Here is a 17,461-nt window from a genome sequence, read left to right as displayed (position 1 = left end):
GACATCTATCATTAAGCTTACAGAGAAAACCAGATAAAACCCACTAAGTTTTCAGCAAAAATTACCAAAAATCACCGGACTTCGACCCAATAAATCACCAAAAATTGGTGATCAATTATGATAGGGCTGCAACTAAAAAGAAGCGTTTGGCACCCTGAGGTAAGACGGTATGTTTTTTTCAAAAGCCTCTATCGAGATCATTATCGACATCAACTATCGAGATCATTATTAACTGAAATTATGATCTAAAATCCTATTTCTGGACATGAAAGAGCCTTTTAATTTATTTTATTACTATTTTACCTTTCTTTGTCTATTATTTCCAAAAATTTTGGTTTTGCTTTTTTCTTAATTTCTATTGAGACCAAGAATCACAAAACTCATCTTTCATCCTCAAATAAAATTTTATTTGCTTATGATTGTTTTTGTTCCCTGTGCCACAGTCTACGTCCTTAATGATAATGATAGCTTTGAAATAAACCCACTCAAATGGTGTCAATTTCTTATATATTTGTTTTACCTGTAGAAAATTACGACAGGTCAGGTCTAAGCTGAAATATTAGACAAAAGGTAATAAATCACATTCCCATGGTTTATTTGACAAGACCCCTGCTCTGGTTAATCATTTAAATACTGTGGCTTAGAGGTTTCATACAAAAGAAGCATCTTGACAAAAATACAAGGGCCAGAGACCACACAATTCTACCAGCAACACGCAACTTCACGGAATATACCTGGCAGGGTTGCCTTACCCCCCTTGCTAATTTCGCTGTTGCTAGCTCAGTTAATTACTGTGTCAGCTTGTAAGCTCAAAATGAATTCATAAGACCTACTTTGAATCTTCAAGAACTTCTGGTCTAATACCATAGTTTACCTATATGCAAACAAGTTAGATAAGCAGAGCAGACATAAAAAAAGAAAAAAAGGAGTGTGAAAACCTGTAGCATATAAATAGCTGTTCTTGAGTCCTGTCCTTAAATTGGAATTGAGAAGGACGATTTGAGATGAAGACAAACTATTTGATTGCTACTAGTCATTAGTTCCATATTAGGCAGAGATTTTTGTTCTGTAGTTAACCCAATGGCAGATCTAGAAACACTGGTAGGGGAGGGGGAACCCATCTTGAACTCCAAGATTTTTTTTTTTCTGGCGCCCTCATTCCTTCTTTATTACTCTTTTTAGAATTAATTTGTAAATTTGTTCAATTATTTGTACCTTGGTCATATTGGACCTCCTCAAAGATTTTGCTCAATATTCGCCCCTAAATTAACCATCCTTTCTACTATAATTTAGCTCTATATCCGCTACTATACTTTCTACTATAATTTAACTCTATATCTATTTTGCTCTATATCTGCCCCTAAATTAACCATCCTTTCTACTATAATTTAGCCAAAACCTTATTTTGATCATGTGCTTTTCCTAAATGGCAGTACAAATACAGACAATGAAATCATATCAAATCTGTCATTTTTTCCCATGTAGGCTTAGAACTAGGTAAAGGTTGGTATACTTTTTACTCAAATTTTTACACTATATTTCTGTCCCAAGGAAGCTATATAAAGTATGGCAGACCAAAACAATGACATGATGAGGAATATTTTTATTGCATCTCATTGTAAAAAGTCAAAATACATGTGATTAACTTTTTTGAGTTTGTATTCTCTTTTGTTTTCTTTTTCTTAGTCTATCTAAAGAAGTCTTGACTAGGTAAATACCAAGATGAAATTTTTTCCCCTAATCACATTTTGAGCAACAGAATAGAGTTAGAGACAAAATTACTCATCATATCTTGTACCCGATAGCTGGCAAACATTTATGCATCCATGAAATTTTTATTTGTTTACTTTCAATTTTATTTTCATTAAGCAATTGGAGTGCAAACAGTTAACTCTCATTTAAGTCAAACCATTGACCTCAAGTTGCATATAAGTGCCAACATTTTCAAATTTCTATGAAACTTTATTACTTACGATTAGTGTGCAAAATTAACTCAATATATTTCCTTCTTATTTTTGAGGTATAACAAGGAAGTTCTACTAATATTGCAAGACGGTTTCCTGTTTGATTATTACTTACCTTTAAAAAAAAAACTATCAGACGAACAATCCAAAGAAAATGAAGGCAGCACAAAATAGTGGTACAATATAACTGGGCTGAAACAACAGTAAAAAAGGGCTTGATAGAAAGGAATAAAGCATATTTCCTCTCTTTGTCTCAAGGTTAAATGTCTACTGTAAGAGCAATAAAACAGGACACCCATACTAAAATCAATACAGCAAGCATAGGGAGTGTGGGTGATTTGAATATAATCCATAGTATGTGTGTGATAGGCTAGAGCAGGAATGTCAGACTTAAATTTCATTTAGCATCAACTATAATACATTTCTAGTTAGGCTTGTTCCATGTCAACATTCTGCACATAAGAAAATCAGAAGAAAAATTTAGCCACTAAACTTCTCCCTCAAGAATCCATTTACTTTAATGCTAAAGATTTATTTCTTAGGAAACTCCCGCCAGAATCCCAGTTAGGCTAAGCCTAAGCTCGATCCTGGTAAGGGTGAAGTATGTAGGTTTTGTAAATGTCAAAGGAAAGTAGGTTTGATAAAACCTGAAAAAATTTCTGTTTAGTGCAGTGTTTTCCAAACTGGGAGGGGCGCGTCCCTTGGAAGGCACGAACTAGTTTATGGGGAGGCACAGACATTAGATAGGATTGAAAAAATATTAAATGAAATTAAGACTACGCAGTCACGCAAAATATCCTAACTCTTTCGAGACTGATGGGGTTTACCGGTCCAGCCTGGAGAAAAGCTAGATCACCGTCTTAAGGTAAAATTAGCAAGATTTTATAGATGCCGCGCGATAGTCCTTTCAGGGGGGACAATAAATTAGACAATCTTGGAGATCAATTAGTTTCTTGAATAGGTTACGCACATTAAATTAAGAATTTAACTGACAAGTTCAGAACATAATTGCCGAAGCTAAAGCGCATGTTTAATTGGATGTTTTCAATATCTTTAAGAGAATAATATAATTGAAGATACATTTTTCCAAGTGAAGTTTTAATATAGTTGACAGTATTTTGTAAGGAGAAAGGACAATTTGGAATAATGCCTACGATCCAAAATCAACGTCAGGACCCAAAATTCACCGTCTAGCGCTGATTAAAATAAAAACCCGATATTCTCTGGACTCACTGCAGGCTCTACAAAGCAGCTCTTATATAAAACTAAATAAATAAAACACGTTTTTTTTAACTGAAAATAAGGGGCAACATTAAAACTTTAAACGAACAGAAATTATCAAACAGTTCATGGTAATGAACTGTCCAAATATTCAAGTTTCATTAAGATTAGTCTTACCCATAAAAGGTTACGAGCCCGAGAAAATTTGCCTGATTTTCAAAAAAGAGGAAAAAAAAAAAGGATAAAGATCCTCCAGAGCCATTGCTGGCGCATAGGGCGTCGAATCGACGTTTCATTTGCTGTATGTTTTTACAGGAACAAGTAGCAAGCTTGTCGCCCAACCTTGCTGTGGCGGGGATCGAACCCTGGGCCCCGGCTTGCCAAGCAGAGGACCAATCCACTGTGCTACAACAGGATAAAAAAAGAGGGAAAATAACCCCCCAGAATCATAGCATCTCAAAGAAAATTGCATCACCAGATTCAAAATCACATTCTCAGGTATCACAAAGCCCTGCTGTAGATGTTTCAAGCTCCTATCTGCAAAAATGGGGAATTTCGTATTTTTCGCCATAAGAAAGATCACAGATGCGTGTTGATTTTGTGGTTGTTTTGTGTTTGTTGTTTTGCTACTTCAAACGGAAATTGAAAGTTCTAGTGCCCTTTAAGTACGTTCTGAGAGCATACTGACTATGTTTGACGTATGAAAACAAAGAAAGGAAATAATAAATGAAAAAAGAGAAAAATCAAATAGGTGAAAAACGAGGATTTTATCTGCCAGTAGCAAATATGAAAAACAAGCAAATATTTCGATAAGGACCTCCGCCATGTCATCCTCAGTGCTAAAAAAAATAAGAAAGAGGAAAAAGAAAAAAAAGCAACAAAGAAGAAACAACAACAAAATCTAACCTTCTTACGTTTTGTCAGATAGAGGGGGCAAATTTTATACTGGTGAGATTTTCCACAGGCAAAATTTATTGTGGGGAGGGAAGTTTTCAATGGATGGATTTTCAGGGAAAACTTTACACTGGTGAAATATGCCAGAATTCCTGTACGAGATTCCTCTTTTATCTTGCTTTCTCTTGGTCAATTCAATTTTACGCAAGGTAGTGTTAAGGGTAAGTATTTAGGGTAAATTTTCATAGGATTGAATTGTCTAGAGTAGTGTTTAGTAGTATCCCCTACATGGTAATAAAAACGCCCATAGGGGGCTTATAAAAGGAGCTACTAGCTCCTCAAGATGTTATTATGCGCACATGGGTCTGATGCAATACTTTAGCATACGTGTATAGTACACCTACGTCATAGGCTTTGCTCGTTATCTAATAGTTTCTTTAATTCTTTGATGACTAAGAATTCACAACTAAGAATCATGATTTCTTTAGTTGTTACGTAATAGGCTTCGGGTTTGACCTAATAATTTCTTTGATTCTTAAAATAACCTTCGGGACTTCTTTACTGAAGGATTTCCTTGGTTGTTATGATAATAAACCCGCTGACTTTTATTTGGCTGTTAAAGAAAGTTATTCTTCATAAGAGAATTTTGTGTGCGATATTGCTTCAAAGAAGGAAATTGAAACACGTGAATTGTATAATATGAATTGAAATAGGATTATTGACTTTAAAAGGATACATAATAAAAATGAAGTTGCTTTATATTGTAGAAAATGTGACGCTGACTTTGCATCCCAAGATGAATACAAGTTGAATCCTGAAGAGCTCCTGGCACTTTTCATTAGCAATGGTTACCTAGGCTTGCAAGAAGAAATCTAAAGGACAGAAACTTTTGTAAATAAGAGTTTTATTTATAAACAAATTCACAAACATTTTTGAAGGATTTTACTCTTAAGGCACCGAGTTTTATATTATACTAGTAGGAAAAAAATATTTTCAACTAGAAAGTCGTTCAATTGCAGATTATCATCATAATTGCTATGGGATTCACAGTAAGTATATCCGAAACACAGAAAAAAAATAAAATAAAATCGTGATTGAAAACCGCAACTTTTAGTTTATGAATCTTGTACTTGCTTCCGATTTTGAATAATAGATTTTCCACTTTGCCGAAAAAAGTTTTTAGTGTGAGGTATGTAGAATGTATACGGTAGGCTAAGAGAATTAAAAAATTTAATATTCTTTGCTGTATGAAAAATGAACTATTGTTAACAATGATAAGAATATTGTTAACGCTTAGAATATTGTCGAGGAAACCCGAAGCTAAGCAAAATGATTTGTATTTGGACATGTAGTGATCCAAATAGAATAAACTAATTTTTCGACTCATGCTCATCTGGCCAAGTCTAATAGAACACTACCATCTGAGGTAATTCTCCAATAGGTTTCAAATTGAAATAGTGAGATTAATGCAATACTGCCCTCCAATGGTTTGGTAAAGATGCACTTTAAGCGTACGGTGCCTATTCGGATAATAGGTATTTCTTGAGTACCGGACAAACCCAATGCAATGGAACCATGAGTTTTTGCAAACATTTCTTCAGTTTTACAATTTTCAAATACTTGTGAATCTCTATCTAGGGATTGCATTGTCAATTCATATAGGGTCCTGTAGAATTTATTAAAAAGGTAATTTATAAAGTAGAATTCTATTTACTTTACACACAAGATATGAAAGACCTTACATTTCAAAATTATGTGAAGAATTTATCCAGTATCCAACGGCACGGGCACTTTTTACAAAAGCCAAAGTAAGTTTTAAGGAATTCCACCATTTATAAAAGATGAAATGGTGTAGGTACGTGTACCCCTAGCAATATGTAGTTAATTCATGATTGTATGAAGAACGAACGGCATGATATTATTTCCACTAGCTCTTGATTTTTCTATTGCCAAAGAAACAGAACTCATAACCAGCTATTTTCATGCATAAAGCATTTCCGAGGTGAGAGAGTCTGTTACATCAGGTGCAGTGCCAACCTATTTTCTAAAAATAAAAGTGGACGGTGCATGTTATAGCCTTATATAAATCTTAACATTGGGAGGCAACTATTGAGGTGTATTAAATATCTCATGATTATTTTCCCAACCAAGTGTAAATCTTTAGTTGTCGCATCTCTAAGTATATTGCTAGTGTAAGTGTCCGTTATATATTCATATCCAATAGCCATGACTCTCAATTTCTTATAGCACATTGTAGTCATCAAAACGAATTGTATGTAAGTTGCATAATTTTAAAGATTTGTTGCTTGTGCTCACCAACGTCTCGTTTATGTGGACACTGAATTGTCTAAACGAATTCTGTAGTACACAATTTTCATAGGATAGCCCCTCGGCAGCACTTGGTTTTTCATTGATAGATTTTTGACAATAACATACAAATCTGTAAATGTGAAAATAAAATCTATGAAATAATCTTCATTGGAATAAATTTGAAAATGTTGGTTTTCAGAGAACGGTCATTGCAGATAAAATTATTCATAGTAGCCGGGTTTGAAACTCACATCAACAGTTTCTATATTGAAAAGATTTATAGATGAGTTGACTGAAGGGTGACACACTTTATGTGGTAAATATACAATTTCTAGGAAAAGAAACTATTTTCCGATCTAAAAATTTTTACTTTTGGTTTCTTTTTCTTCTTTGACAAGAGTGATATTTTACGCTTCCAGCCTTATTTGAGACCGAAGAGTGATTAGGCATTTCTCGCTCCTTTTTAAGCCTTTTCCGCTCTGTCGTGAGTTCAGTCGCTTGGGGAGGGACCGTGCACCTGACCTGAGATTTGGTTAAAAGATTCTGTTTAAAGTCCTTCCCAGAGCCCCAATCGTGTAGTTTAGAGGACGCAAAATCCATGGCAACCAGTAGAATATATTTTTTTTTTAGCAAGGGGTAGAGCAGAGCGAAATAAATTAGCAAAGCAAATGCTGAGACTGCAACCGGACATTGACGAACAACCCCTGTAATAATGCATTCCATGACACAATTATCGTGGTCCGAGAGTAGCAATGAAAAAGACTATACCAGGACAAATGTATTTTTTCTTTTAGCCACCTGACTGAACGGGTCAAAAATAATATGTTGTCACAAACAAATCTTTTGTTATTAATAAAGGATCGCCCAATTAACTTCTTAATGTTAACTGACAGAGCTCAAAATACGAAGTGTTGACTGGAAAATGTTGAAAATGATTTATGTTGTAGGGGTGAATGTGTTCTTGAGTAGTTTTTTTTATTGAAGAACACGTAAAAGGGGGACATTACTAGTGCCAACTCTCGATGTTTCAACGAATGAAGCGTATACCAAGATAAATTTGTCCGAGGAGGAGCCGAGGGGATTTTCAAAGAAAATGACACGATCAATACTACTGGTGCTTCCAACACTTCAATAATTTATTACATTTTGTTTAAACCATGAGCATCTTTCAGATTATCAGGGAGAATGACCTTCTCATTGTCAATTGGAGAAAAAATGTAGATGTTGCCCTGTTCTATTGAACAGTTAAAGTGGAATGGGCCATTCTTACCCTCAAAGATTTTTCTGTTGATAGAACGACACAAATCAGTCATATTAATTTATTCCTTCCATGGTAATGTGATGAATTGGATATTCAGCTGAGTTCATTGATTATATTTATTGCTTGGTAACGAGTAGCCAATAATTCGGTCAAAATCTTACATCATATGTATGATCTTTTCTCAGGATATCAAATGCATTTTTAGAATACAATCAACAATAACAACTTCCTACCTTCCCTCGAATTTGATGGTTTGAGATTTTCGTCATAAAATAGCTTGTTTTATTCAAATAATTGTAGAGTAGATGAGAGACATTGAACATGAATGTGAAATAAAAATCATTAGGCATTATGAAAGTCTGGACGTCTTCAGCGGCAATCCAAGAATCAAAATCAGAGCTATATCCTAGCTAAAGAACAAGCAACTGTCTCTTACCCTTGTGAGTTCAAGTCTTTAATATATTTTAAATTTCATATATTCCATTTTTTTTTTTCTTTTTGTAATTTATACTTGTAATAATCTCCAAGAATCTCTTCATCTTTCATAATGGTAGACGATATGCTAAAGGTTTAATGTCTAAGACTTTTGACACTTTAAAGAGTTCAGTGGACTACAAGTAATTCTTCTTTTCAAAAATTTTACTGGTACGATTGCTTCTAACTATATCACCAGCATTACATTTCTTCTTCACAACCAATTAAAAAGGACTCTCCTCCCACCAACTATTGAGCTTACTCCAGACTGAGGCGCTGTCTGCAATCTAATCTTTCGTTTCGATCTGAAGTAGGGTAATGACCGTGGTAGTGCCTTCACACTGTTTTAGCACAAAACAAACTTTATCTGATATGGCTGACGTGGCAGTTTCAGCGACTCGAACCGTGTAGTTTTATATGTTAAAGAATGACTCGCCATTTCCTTCGTTCTAGGAACTAAATTATTTTCTAAATAGTTCCTATAAATTTTCATATCAAGATTTTTCTTTACATAGTTTGAGGGTAGCCCCTTGCACAGTTTTTTGATATCATCATTGTGCGTTTGCAACCATTACACCTTCAGACCAGCAAGCAAAAATTTGGATATCAAGTCGGTCTCTGTCTTGGATTTTAGCATTAACAGTGGATTTGGGGCTGGCATTTCACTAGCTCCGAGAGTAGTAAAGTAAATGTATGTATATATTGACGAAGACCGCGCTGCTTTTCCATAATTAAAATGTAGAAGAGAGACTTTTTTCCCAAGACAGTGATTGAACAAAACCTATTTGAATATTCTGGCCCTATATCCAAGGACCCGATTTCGCTTAAGACGGCCCTTAGATATAGGGCCGAAATATTCAAATAATTTTTTTCCTCGCCTTTAAAATCAATAGTAATAACGAGTTTTTTCCATATTTAGTTGTAACACATTTCATTCCCGTAATCGTGTGTTTCCTTTTAATGTCTAAATCTTCTTTCCTAATAGTTCGATTATATTTATCTACCATTTTCATTTCACTTAAAAGTTTCTCCATTTATTAGTCGATATTTCTATTAAACGAATTTCCAAATCGAAGAGAGAGAGAGAGAGAGAGAGAGAGAGAGAGAGAGAGAGAGAGAGAGAGAGAGAGAGAGAGAGAGAGAGAGAGAGAGAGAGAGAGAGAGAGAGAGAGACAGGAACATATACAAAGACAGAGTCAGACACATAAACACACAAAGATAGACACATAGACAATCAAACATCCGGTCAGACACACAGTCACAGGGAAGGAGAGACACATACATATACAAATATACAGAGTCAGACAAACAAACCCACAAAGACAATCAAACAGCCACTTAGACACACAGGCGCACAGAGAGAGACATGCAAAGCACATAAAAACACACAGTTAGACACACAAAACACAAAGACAGACACATTGACAATCAACCACCCACTCAGACACACAGGCGCAGAGGGGGAGAGCACGACAAAACACATACAAATAACAGTATGACACACAGACCCAAAAAGATAGACACAGAGACAAGCAAAAACCCACTCAGACACACAGTTACAGAGAGAGAGAGAGAGAGAGAGAGAGAAGGAGAGAGAGGGAGAAATAGAGAGAGAGAAAACGACATACACAAACACAGAGAGTCAGACACACAAACACATTAAGACAGACAAAGAGACAAGCAATCACCCGCTCAGACACACTGGCACAGAAAGAGACAGGCAAACGGCCGCTCAGACACATGGGCACAGAGAGAAAAAAAGACAAAACACATACAAACACACAGAGTTAGGCACACAAAGACAGACCCAGAGAACAGCAAACAGCCACTCAGACACACAGGTATAGAGATAAAGACAAGCAAAAAGCCGCTCAGACACACAGGAACAGAGAGAGAGAGAAGAAGAGAGAGAGAAACAAAACACAGCACATAAGTACACTGAGTTCAGATACAAACACACAAAGACAGATAAAAAGACAAGCACAAATTCACCCAAACACATAGGCACAAAAAGAGAGACAAGCAAAAATCCACTCAGACACAAAGTCAGCGAGAGTGAGAGACAAGAAAACTGCCACTCTGACACAAACCCATAGAGAGAAAGAGAGAGAGAGCGAAAGACAAAAACCAATAAGCACACACAGAGTCATACACGCAAACAAAGACGCATTCAAAGACAAGCAAACCCCTGCTCAGACACAGAAATTGAGACAAACAAAGAGTCACTCAGACACACAGGCACAGAGAAGAGAGAGAGAGAGAGAGAGAAAGGGAGAGAGAGAGAGAGAGAGAGAGAGAGAGAGAGTGAGAAATTCACATACAAACACACATAGTCAGACAAGCAAACACATAAAGTCAGACAGGGAGACAAACAAATCCCCATTCAGACACTTAGGTACAGAAAAACAGACAAGCAAGCAGCCGCTCAGACACACAAGCCCCGAGAGAGAGAGAGAGAGAGAGAGGAGAGAGAGAGAGAGAGAGAGAGAGAGAGAGAGAGAAAGAGATAAAGAAAATACATACAAATACACAGATTAACATACAAAAAGACAGACACCGATACAAGCAAACATCTGCTCGGACACACAAGCGTAGAGAGAGAGAGAGATGGAAACACAAACAAACACACAGAGTCAGATACACAAAGCTTTCAAAATGGCACGTTGGCGTATCTCTGGAATAGGTAAGGGTATTAAATTGGAACTTTCAGGGGGTTTTAAACTATTATTCGTAAGATATTATATACATCCAGTTTGTTAAAATTGTATTTGCAATATCTCAGGAACACTTAAATTTATCCAGTTGGAACTTTCAAAGAATATTGACGGAGATGTTGAGCTCTATCACAAAATAGTACATGCATCTCGGGTGTCAGAAAAGCGTAATGTGCAATATTATGTAGTATTTAGTGGAAAATTTCAGGCAATATTGAGGAGGTGTTGAAACGAATCAAAAGACACTAATTAGAACTAATAAATTAGAATTATATATTTAATTTTCCAATCAGAGTCACGAGAAACTGACCAAATATTCACTATTTTAACCAGTGAAAAAATTTTGGCAATTAAAAACGATCAGAAATTAATTGAGATGAACTTGACAAACAACAATTTTTTCAAAGTAATAAAGCGTCATATTAAACTTAAGGTCATCAGAAATAAAGCCATATAATAATTTAAACTCGAAACGACCAGAAATTACTATCAAAGAATATATGGAACCCAAAATGAGCATAATTTAAATGAACAATCAGAGCAAACATAAAGACAACAGGTACTAATATAAATGAATAAATAAATCTTAAAACGAGTAGAACAAGCAAAACTTAAAACAAACAAAACTTATTACAAACAGGAGTTTTGCTTTTGCTCTCAGACTTCAAAGGTGCCCTTCAGCAAAATGGTTATATCCAATAAATTCCTACAAACACAGATCTGAGAACAATCAGAGATTACTTAGCCTAATCCGTATCCAAAATAGCCTTTTAATATTAAATTCCATCACATCCCAAGCCACCAAGGTATCAAGCGTAACAAAGTAAAATAACGGCTGGCCTGTAGCTTCTTGAATAATTTGATTAGCCCCAGACCTTCAAAACATGCTCAACAGAAGAGTTCCTTCACAAAAATATTCCCTGTCCTTTTTTATTTTTGTCATGAATAGATACTATTCTTCATAATTGAATCAAAAGCAACTCTCTGGTCCTGAAAAAAGTGGATGTTTACTTGGTATAAACGAGCCACTCCTTCTACACATTTCGTAACTCCATTCCAAAAACCCTGAACCACTTGATTTCTAAATATCAGTTGATCTAGGAAAAAGTAGTCAAAATTTGGACCAGAACAACAGACAATTGACATATTTTATTCATATTTTATTTGTGGTCGGGACAGAAGATTAGTAGCTTTTACTGGCCTCTATCATTAATCGCAAGATAAATAACTGTATCCTATTCGAATATAATAAATTAAGTTCTTGTCATTCTTGTTTTGATTAATTAGAAAAACCCTTATTTTATTAAATTTGTTCTTACCACTGAACAATAGTAAGATCCACAAATTTTCTTTTCGTTATCTAGTCTGAATTTGTGTTAGAACACTATTGCTTTTGTGACAGCTTCATCTTTTTTTGTAAATTTTTGGTGTAGGGTAAAAATCAGATAGCCTAGTTACAATATGGTAGGTCAAATTGTCTTGGGTATGACCTCTTTTTAACTGAATCCTATTATAATAGAAATGAGTGTTGTTTGGATCTCGATTCAACAATGTTTCCTAATATAATGGCTGACTTAGACCTTATTGGATAAACATGTGCTGTTCATATTAGCCTATTGACTTACAAGTAAAGTGAACATATCACTAGGTGCTATTTTTATGCTCTTGTTAAATTTGGTAATTTTTTGGTTTCATCACAAGCTGTCTAAACTGAAAACTATGCTGTGAAGCAGCATAGTTTTGATACTAGTTTCCTAGCCAAGGCTGTATTTGATAATCAACAAATTTTAAATCTTTTAGATGACCTATCAAAAATTACTTAAAATGATTTATGAATACGAGTAACAGTAAAGGTAAAATTCTAGTTTAGTGACTTTTGGCTATCTCAGAAAAGGGTTAGGTTAGAAAAATGAAACTTTCAGGCATGGGTCTACAGGCTAAAGTGTATCCCAGGAAGGTATTTTGAAGTACCCACCTCTGCTCCCTCTTTCTCTAGAGGGTCCTGACCTTTAAAAACACAGAGTAAAACCTTGCAAAATAGATCTTTTGCTTAAATGAAGTTGAATGAAGTTTGCTCAAATGAATGCTGACTTTAGCCTGTAGACCCATCCCTGAAAGTTTCATTTTTCTAACCTAACCCCTTTCCAAGATAGCCAAAAGTCACTCAATTAGAATTTTACCACAGTAAAAAATAACATGATTAATAATAACATGCTGCATGTTATAAAGTAGGCCTGAGAAGTTTTTTGTATATACCAAGCTTATATCCTAGGGCTAATTTTGGTACCTTGGCATTGAAGATGATGAACTGTATTTTCATGTGCCAACAGAAAATTGCTATTAACTGTTCTTATTGAAATTTTCCAACAATTTTAAGCTCTGTTGGATAAAATTGTCAACAAATTGTATAGCCTACATTAAATTCAAAAATTTGAATAATAACCTAACATGTTCAAACTCTGTCATTTAGGAAATAACTATAGATGTTTTTGGGATTTAAAGTATTGAATTTCAACTTCATGCTTGTTTTGAAGTTTAAAATACTAAACATTTGATTTCATAGTAATTGATGGTTTTTATGGTTACCAGCCAATTCATATGTTTCTGCAACTTATTAGCAACAAATTTGTGTTAATTAGCACTATTTTTCTGCAAGCCAAGAATTAATTGTTAGCAAAAGTTGTGATGATGGGAACATGCCTGAATCTCATGAGTTTTCACTAATGACAAATTTACCAGTTCACAAATTGTTGACCTGAAGTAGAACTTTAAATATAAGGGCATCTGAATAAAACAAAAGTATCCAAACATTTTGGAAGTTTAGTTATTTTATATGAATTTCTACATCTTTCAAAAAAAAAAAAAAACACTTTTTGATATCTTGAATTTTACCCTCAGCTCCAGAGGTGACAATTAGGAATTGGCTTTCCTTGTATATCTTTTGAGATGAAGGCCTTGACAACATAATTCATTGGATACATTATCCATTCTGTCACTTGTTTTTGTCTTGTGCTAAGCAGAAAGAAACTAACAAAGACACTGGTTTGTTCTTGAGTTTTACACAGTATAAACTTGAGTGAATGGCACATAATACACAGGTTATAAAATTTCTTGGGGTCCTTCAGGGGGAGAGGAGTGGTACATTTGTGAAAAAAACAAGTCTTGGCTTTATATATAAACATGTTCTTGTATTTGTGGAGTGAGCCCTTTTGGGGTGTTGGGAAACAACCTAAAAGATGCTAATCACACAAGAAATTAGGAAAACAATTTAAATTAATAGATCACAAGAAGAGGCAAGTCAAGATACAAGCCTTAAAAGACTATTCCAGACCCTTGTTGGGTAATAAATAAATTCTGGAAAGTTAATTTCATGTATGCAAAACATGTAAAAAGGCATTGAGGAGAGATAGTTGGAGTTTGGTGCTCAGTTTTCCTTTCATGTGCTCTAAGCTGGGCAATAATCTTATCCATAGGAGATCTATTGTCATAATTCTGCAACTGGCTAGGTTCCAAAAAGTCCCTCTTGTGAAGTCTTGCTAAAATAATTTTCCAGCTTAGGAAGGTATTTTTATCAAATATCCTTCCATTCCTTCCATCCTATAATTTTTCTTCAACATAATTTATGACTAACCAAGAGTAATATTTTTCAGGAGGGGGGGGGGGTAGACTTTGTTAAATGCCCTGGACAAATGTAGTAGTATGATGTTGTCTAGAAACCCCTGGTCCAGATGATTACTTTAAGTCACATTGTTGAGCAACTTAGGTAAATCTTGTGATAGTGCTCGTGAGCAATGGCAATGATTTAAATTGGCAGCATCCCACTCTGTATTCCATGGTCCAAGATTGGTGACATAATTGTAAGAATCAATCAGGTTTGTTTCAACCAATTTACCAGACCTAAAGGCATGGCAACATGAGAATATTTTATTGGTTGTCAAGTGTTTCATGATCATACTGTTAACAATCACTTTTAGTACCTTCCCAACTACAGAGGTGATACTGATTGGCTGGAAGCTTAGGAAGGTATTTTCATACATCAAATATCCTTCCATTCATTCCATCCTATAATTTTTCTTCAACATAAGTTATGATTAACCAAGAGTAATGTTTTCATGAGAGGGGGGGGTAGACTTTGTCAAATGCCTTGGACAAATTCAGTAGTATGATGTTGACTGGAAACAACTGGTCCAGAGGATTACCTTAAATTACCAGATTCAGTACTATGACATTGTCTAGAAATCCTTGGTCCAGAGGATTACCTTAAATCACATTGTTTAGCAACTGAGGTAAATCTTGTGATATTGCTCATGAGCAATGGCAATGATTTAAATCGGCAGCAACCCACTCTGTTTTCCATGGTCCAAGATTGGTGACATAATTGTAAGAATTAATCAGGTTTGTTTCAACCAAATAACCAAAAGGCATGCCAACCTGAGAATATTTATTGGTTGTTAAGTGTTTCAGGGTCATACTGTTAACAATCACTTTTAGTACCTTCCTAACTACAGAGCTGATACTGATTGGCTGGTAATTACTGGTATTCTCTTAAGATACCTCCATCCATCCAAGATCCCTCTGCATCCTCAAGAAAGATTGAGATGAGAAGGTGCTTCATTAGGTTTCATGGTATTGTGTCTACAAGAAAGGAGGAGATTGAGAGTAGCAAATTTCTTTGAAAATTTTGCAGAACTGAAAGATACAGCATGGACATCAATCCTTCAGCTGCCTGATATGATGGTGTCAATAAATACTGATTAAGATCTTCCATATCAATATTCCATGTGTATAGAAATCATGAACTTTTGAAAAACTCCAAAACAAGAACAAGATCCCAGGCAGGAATTTTTGGACTCTATTTGTTCCTTTGGTCAGAGTTAGGGTTCCATGTATTGCTGCTTTATAACTTTCTATTGTAGATGGCGTGAGGTTTTGATCAGTTTTTAGATTTATCATAAATTTGGTAATTATCTGAGAATTGGCCTTTAGAGGATTAATACACCAACCCACAAATATTTTTTCGTTTTCCATCATATAATTCAATGGTAGGCTATTGCTTGGGGGGGGGACAGTATTTTTTCAGAAAATCTTCTAGGGGTATGGGTAAATCTACTAGCAGATTGAAGAGATTTATATACTAAATTTGGTATGGCCATTTTGGGATATTCAGTCCATGATTAATCAAACAAATACAGCTATGCTTTACCTCTATTCAACCTGATCTCAAAGGTTTTAAAGAATCAAAAGTTTACAAACTGCCAAATAACATTAACTGCCAACTACAGTAGCTTATGTACTTTCCTTTTTTCAAAAATGAATCTAGAGATGAGCCTAGTAAACTTATGTAAGGATCTCATGGATAAGACTTGCATATAAGGCCATACTTTGCAGATTTCCAGTATTTACAAGAAATAATTGAAGGGAAAGTGTAAGTCTTTTTGTTTTGGTTATTTATTGAGGTACAAAGTAAACATTAGAGAGTCACCTGTCTTAATAATGACAGATAAAGCTAAAAAAAACATTTCTGCCATATAGAATTGGTATAAAACACATATATGCTCATTAATAACACAGAATTTTGTTTGTTCTTGAAAAATATCCATCTTCAAAAAATAACAAGGCATAACTTTTATGGCAAGGCAGTGCAAACAACCAATAAGCAACATCAAAACAATATAACAAGCCATAATAATATTGAATAATGGCAAAATAAATGGACTTGTTGCCAAAATGGAATAGCCTAATAGCTAAAAAAAAATCATTTATTTGTAAAAAAATTGATACTTCTAAAAACTAATAAAGGAACTGTTGGGTCATTATATCCGAGGGCGCTAATTCACAAAAATACAGTAACACACTTAGTAAAGAGCCATGTACCTTCAATTTAATATCTTTTTCCTGCCAATTCTAATGAAATAGGTGTTCTAGCACTCTTTTAAAGGCTTGAAAGTGGTTGGGGGGTAGTTAATGACAAAATAAAGTAATAATTTAATGGAGGGCATTTTATTATAGGACAAAAAAGCTGTAAATAGATTGACTTTTGGCATTCTGTATTCTATTGCTAGGGCTCTGATGTTCTTGTTGAAGCTCCATTTTGTGGATAAATTGTTTCTATTTTGTGATACTGAATCAAATATTATATTCAGGGATCTGGGAAGTTGTCTTGCTCCCAAGTGAATGTTCACATCTATTCTAATCTTGAAAAGTTTTAACAATTCTTCCTCTAGGGAGAACATAGGGTTCCACCCTATTTGTTTATGTAATTGACTATTGTTGAATTGTCTGTTGCCACCATGACTACCTTGTTTCTTAGCTCTTTGACAAAAGCTTTGATGGTGTTGATTACTGCTTTTATCTCATTGTGATTTACATGAAGAGGTTTTTCCTCTAGAGACCAAGCCCCAGGATTGTCCTGATGCAAGTCTTCTATATAACCATATTACTAAGCCAAAAATGAATATTGTTTTAGTGACAAACAGAGGCTTGAGGGGAAGGCCTTGATTCAGCCACTATTTGTTCAGCCATGGTGAAAAGACTTCTTTCATCTCTATTGTAACTGGGATGTGAGTATCTTTGCTGCTCCACAATCTATCCCATAATCAGAGTGTTAGCTACTGACATTGCAG

General features: G+C 34.9%; 1 protein-coding gene across 1 annotated transcript in view; it reads left to right on the top strand.

Moving 5' to 3' along the window:
* The first annotated feature begins 12,060 nt into the window (after positions 1 to 12,060).
* The window catches only part of LOC136031779 (proteasome subunit beta type-4-like), a 39,251-nt gene continuing 33,850 nt past the window's right edge, over positions 12,061 to 17,461 (top strand). The window contains exon 1 of the mRNA XM_065711550.1: positions 12,061 to 12,169. The gene's annotated coding sequence lies outside the window, so the exon portion shown is untranslated. The remainder of the gene's footprint in view (positions 12,170 to 17,461) is intronic.

The sequence above is a fragment of the Artemia franciscana genome, chromosome 10 (genome assembly GCF_032884065.1).
Source record: "Artemia franciscana chromosome 10, ASM3288406v1, whole genome shotgun sequence".
NCBI lineage: Eukaryota > Metazoa > Arthropoda > Branchiopoda > Anostraca > Artemiidae > Artemia > Artemia franciscana.
This window is presented reverse-complemented; position numbering and strand designations above follow the sequence as displayed.